This window comes from Ovis canadensis, chromosome 18 (assembly GCF_042477335.2).
Source record: "Ovis canadensis isolate MfBH-ARS-UI-01 breed Bighorn chromosome 18, ARS-UI_OviCan_v2, whole genome shotgun sequence".
Taxonomy (NCBI): Eukaryota; Metazoa; Chordata; class Mammalia; order Artiodactyla; family Bovidae; genus Ovis; species Ovis canadensis.
In genome coordinates, this window is record NC_091262.1 from 2,098,717 (window position 1) to 2,104,716 (window position 6,000).

Below are 6,000 nucleotides of genomic sequence, written 5' to 3' on the forward strand. Positions count from 1 at the left end.
AATCCAGGAGGTTTTGCCCTCCAGGTGAGATGAGGCCCATTTCCTCTGAGGCTTCTCGAGGCTAATCACGTCTAACCACTGGAACTTCCAAAGGGTCCTTCACACCCTTGCTGCAACTCAAGAAGTTCCCCGACATACCCGTCTCCACTCGAGAGGAAGCACTTGGGGTCCCGCACACATCCAGGGGAGCCCCGTTTCCGCCTCCCAGCTCGAGATGAGGGATCCATTTCCTGTTTCGTAGGGAAAGAATTCCCGGCATTCATGTCGCATCTCAAGAGGAGGCGATCTCCACAGGAAAGGCGAGAGGAACTCCAGGGTCGTGTCACCATTCCAAGAGTCCCCCAGATGTGTTAGTCCAGTCCAGAGGAACCTGTTTTCCCTGCACTGCCTTGACTTTCAAGCCGAGGATCCACTCCCACCACGTGTGCACGTGGGACAGCCCTGTGGGAAAGCCTCGTGGGAAAGCCTCGTGGGAAAGACTCGAGGGAAAACCATAGATCCTTTGATCCACGCGGCGGACTGCGTGACACTGCTGCTACCGCTCTGGAGGAAGGCGCAAGTGCATGCCCGCATTCGAGACGAGGACTGACTCCCCTGGGGAGACTCCAGAAGTTCCCCAAGATCCATGTCAGCACTGGAGAGGAATCCTCAGGTTCCGGCCCCGACTCCACACAAGGTCTTAGGCCCCGGCATAGACGGGAGAGGAATGCCGAGAGGCCCCCGAGGAACTCGCATGGGGACTGGCCTTTCCTGAGGCCACCAGAGCGGGTCCCTGAGGTCCCCATCGTAAGTCGAGAGCACCTGCCGCAACTCGAGAAAATCCAGGAGGTTTTGCCCTCCAGGCGAGATGAGGCCCATTTCCGCTGAGGCTTCTCGAGGCTAATCACATCTAACCGCTGGAACTTCCAAAGGGTCCTTCACACCCTTGCTGCAACTCAAGAAGTTCCCCGACATACCCGTCTCCACTCGAGAGGAAGCACGAGGGTCCCGCACACATCCAGGGGAGCCCCGTTTCCGCCTCCTAGCTCGAGATGAGGGATCCTTTCCCTGTTTTGTAGGGAAAGAATTCCCGGCGTTCCCGTCGCATCTCAAGAGGAGGCGCTCTCCACAGGAAAGGCGAGAGGAACTCCAGGGTCGTGCCACCATTCCAAGAGTCCCCCAGATGTGTCAGTCCATTCCAGAGGAACCTGTTTTCCCTGCACTGCCTTGACGTTCAAGCCGAGGATCCACTCCCACCACGTGTGCACGTGGGACAGCCCTGTGGGAAAGCCTCGTGGGAAAGCCTCGTGGGAAAGACTCGAGGGAAAACCATAGATCCTTTGATCCACGCGGCTGACTGCGTGACACTGCTGCTACCGCTCTGGAGGAAAGCGCAAGTGCATGCCCGCATTCGAGACGAGGACTGACTCCCCTGGGGAGACTCCAGAAGTACCCCAAGATCCATGTCAGCACTGGAGAGGAATCCTCAGGTTCCGGCCCCGACTCCACACAAGGTCTTAGGCCCCGGCATCGACGGGAGAGGAATCCCGAGAGGCCCCCGAGGAACTCGCATGTGGACTGGCCTTTCCTGAGGCCACCAGAACGGGTCCCTGAGGTTCCCGTCGTAAGTCGAGAGCACATGCCGCAACTCGAGAAAATCCAGGAGGTTTTGCCCTCCAGGCGAGATGAGGCCCATTTCCGCTGAGGCTTCTCAAGGCTAATCACATCTAACCACTGGAACTTCCAAAGGGTCCTTCACACCCTTGCTGCAACTCAAGAAGTTCCCCGACATAAGCGTCTCCACTCGAGAGGAAGCACGTGGGGTCCCGCACACATCCAGGGGAGCCCCGTTTCCGCCTCCTAGCTCGAGATGAGGGATCCTTTCCCTGTTTCTTAGGGAAAGAATTCCCGGCGTTCCCGTCGCATCTCAAGAGGAGGCGCTCTCCACAGGAGAGGCGAGAGGAACTCCAGGGTCGTGCCACCATTCCAAGAGACGCCCAGATGTGTCAGTCCATTCCAGAGGAACGTGTTTTCCCTGCACTACATTGACGTTCAAGCCGAGGATCGAGTCCCACCACGTGTGCACGTGGGACAGCCCTGTGGAAAGCCTCGTGGGAAAGCCTCATGGGAAAGACTCGAGGGAAAACCATAGATCCTTTGATCCACGCGGCGGACTGCGTGACACTGCTGCTACCGCTCTGGAGGAAAGCACAAGTGCATGCCCGCATTCGAGACGAGGACTGACTCCCCTGGGGAGACTCCAGAAGTACCCCAAGATCCATGTCACCACTGGAGAGGAATCCTCAGGTTCCGGCCCCGACTCCACACAAGGTCTTAGGCCCCGGCATGGACGGGAGAGGCATCCCAGGAGGCCCCCGAGGAACTCGCATGGGGACTGGCCTTTCCTGAGGTCACCAGAGCGGGTCCCTGAGGTCCCCGTCGTAGGTCGAGAGCACATGCCGCAACTCGAGAAAATCCACTAGGTTTTGCCCTCCAGGCGAGATGAGGCCCATTTCCGCTGAGGCTTCTCGAGGCTAATCACATCTAACCACTGGAACTTCCAAAGGGTCCTTCACACCCTTGCTGCAACTCTAGAAATTCCCCGACATACCCGTCTCCACTCAGGAGGAAGCACGAGGGTCCCTCACACATCCAGGGGAGCCCCGTTTCCGCCTCCTAGCTCGAGATGAGGGATCCTTTCCCTGTTTCGTAGGGAAAGAATTCCCGGCGTTCCCGTCGCATCTCAAGAGGAGGCGCTCCCACAGAAAAGGCGAGAGGAACTCCAGGGTCGTGCGACCATTCCAAGAGACCCCAGATGTGCCTGTCCATTCCAGAGGAACCTGTTTTCCCTGCACTGCCTTGACGTTCAAGCCGAGGATCGACTCCCACCACGTGTGCTCGTGGGACAGCAATGTGGGAAAGCCTCGTGGGAAAGCCTCGTGGGAAAGACTCGAGGGAAAACCATAGATCCTTTGATCCACGCGGCGGACTGCGTGACACTGCTGCTACCGCTCTGGAGGAAGGCGCAAGTGCATGCCCGCATTCGAGACGAGGACTGACTCCCCTGGGGAGACTCCAGAAGTACCCCAAGATCCATGTCAGCACTGGAGAGGAATCCTCAGGTTCCGGCCCCGACTCCACACAAGGTCTTAGGCCCCGGCATCGACGGGAGAGGAATCCCGAGAGGCCCCCGAGGAACTCGCATGGGGACTGGCCTTTCCTGAGGCCACCAGAGCGGGTCCCTGAGGTCCCCGTCGTAAGTCGAGAGCACCTGCCGCAACTCGAGAAAATCCAGGAGGTTTTGCCCTCCAGGCGAGATGAGGCCCATTTCCGCTGAGGCTTCTCGAGGCTAATCACGTCTAACCACTGGAACTTCCAAAGGGTCCTTCACACCCTTGCTGCAACTCAAGAAGTTCCCCGACATACCCGTCTCCACTCGAGAGGAAGCACGTGGGGTCCCGCACACATCCAGGGGAGCCCCGTTTCCGCCTCCTAGCTCGAGATGAGGGATCCTTTCCCTGTTCCGTAGGGAAAGAATTCCTGGCGTTCCCGTCGCATCTCAAGAGGAGGCGCTCTCCACAGGAGAGGCGAGAGGAACTCCAGGGTCGTGCCACCATTCCAAGAGACGCCCAGATGTGTCAGTCCATTCCAGAGGAACCTGTTTTCCCTGCACTGCCTTGACGTTCAAGCCGAGGATCGACTCCCACCAAGTGTGCACGTGGGACAGCCCTGTGGGAAAGCCTCGGGGGAAAGCCTCGTGGGAAAGACTCGAGGGAAAACCATAGATCCTTTGATGCACGCGGCGGACTGCGTGACACTGCTGCTACCGCTCTGGAGGAAAGCGCAAGTGCATGCCCGCATTCGAGACGAGGACTGACTCTGCTGGGGAGACTCCAGAAGTACCCCAAGATCCATGTCAGCACTGGAGAGGAATCCTCAGGTTCCGGCCCCGACTCCACACAAGGACTTAGGCCCCAGCATCGACGGGAGAGGAATCCCGAGAGGACCCGAGGAACTCGCATGGGGACTGGCCTTTCCTGAGGCCACCAGAGCGGGTCTCTGAGGTCCCCGTCGTAAGTCGAGAGTACCTGCCGCAACTCGAGAAAATCCAGGAGGTTTTGCTCTCCAGGCGAGATGAGGCCCATTTCCGCTGAGGCTTCTCTGGGCTAATCACTTCTAACCACTGGAACTTCCAAAGGGTCCTTCACACCCTTGCTGCAACTCAAGAAGTTCCCCGACATACCCGTCTCCACTCGAGAGGAAGCACGTGGGGTCCCGCACACATCCAGGGGAGCCCCGTTTCCGCCTCCTAGCTCGAGATGAGGGATCCTTTCCCTGTTTCGTAGGGAAAGAATTCCCGGTGTTCCCGTCGCATCTCAAGAGGAGGCGCTCTCCACAGGAAAGGCGAGAGGAACTCCAGGGTCGTGCCACCATTCCAAGAGTCCCCCAGATGTGTCAGTCCATTCCAGAGGAACATGTTTTCCCTGCACTGCCTTGACGTTCAAGCCGAGGATCCACTTCCACCACGTGTGCACGTGGGACAGCCCTGTGGGAAAGTCTCGTGGGAAAACCTCGTTGGAAAGACACGAGGGAAAACAATAGATCCTTTGATCCACGCGGCGGACTGGGTGACACTGCTGCTACCGCTCTGGAGGAAAGCGCAAGTGCATGCCCTCATTCGAGACGAGGACTGACTCCCCTGTGGAGACTCCAGAAGTACCCCAAGATCCATGTCAGCACTGGAGAGGAATCCTCAGGTTCCGGCCCCGACTCCACACAAGGTCTTAGGCCCCGGCATCGACGGGAGAGGAATCCTGAGAGGCCCCCGAGGAACTCGCATGGGAACTGGCCTTTCCTGAGGCCACCAGAGCGGGTCCCTGAGGTCCCCATCGTAAGTCGAGAGCACCTGCCGCAACTCGAGAAAATCCAGGAGGTTTTGCCCTCCAGGCGAGATGAGGCCCATTTCCGCTGAGGCTTCTCGAGGCTAATCATGTATAACCACTGGAACTTCCAAAGGGTCCTTCACACCCTTGCTGCAACTCAAGAAGTTCCCCGACATACCCGTCTCCACTCGAGAGGAAGCACGAGGGTCCCCCACACATCCAGGGGAGCCCCGTTTCCGCCTCCTAGCTCGAGATGAGGGATCCTTTCCCTGTTTCGTAGGGAAAGAATTCCCGGCGTTCCCGTCGCATCTCAAGAGGAGGCGCTCTCCACAGGAAAGGCGAGAGGACTCCAGCGTCGTGGCACCATTCAAAGAGTCCCCCAGATATGTCAGTCCATTCCAGAGGACATGTTTTCCCTGCACTGCCTTGACGTTCAAGCCGAGGATCGACTCCCACCACGTGTGGACGTGGGACAGCCCTGTGGGAAAGCCTCGTGGGAAAGCCGCGTGGGAAAGACTCGAGGGAAAACCATAGATCCTTTGATCCACGCGGCGGACTGCGTGACACTGCTGCTACCGCTCTGGAGGAAAGCGCAAGTGCATGCCCGCATTCGAGACGAGGACTGACTCCCCTGGGGAGACTCCAGAAGTACCCCAAGATCCATGTCAGCACTGGAGAGGAATCCTCAGGTTCCGGCCCCGACTCCACACAAGGTCTTAGGCCCCGGCATCGACGGGAGAGGAATCCCGAGAGGCCCCCGAGGAACTCGCATGTGGACTGGCCTTTCCTGAGGCCACCAGAACGGGTCCCTGAGGTTCCCGTCGTAAGTCGAGAGCACATGCCGCAACTCGAGAAAATCCAGGAGGTTTTGCCCTCCAGGCGAGATGAGGCCCATTTCCGCTGAGGCTTCTCAAGGCTAATCACATCTAACCACTGGAACTTCCAAAGGGTCCTTCACACCCTTGCTGCAACTCAAGAAGTTCCCCGACATAAGCGTCTCCACTCGAGAGGAAGCACGTGGGGTCCCGCACACATCCAGGGGAGCCCCGTTTCCGCCTCCTAGCTCGAGATGAGGGATCCTTTCCCTGTTTCTTAGGGAAAGAATTCCCGGCGTTCCCGTCGCATCTCAAGAGGAGGC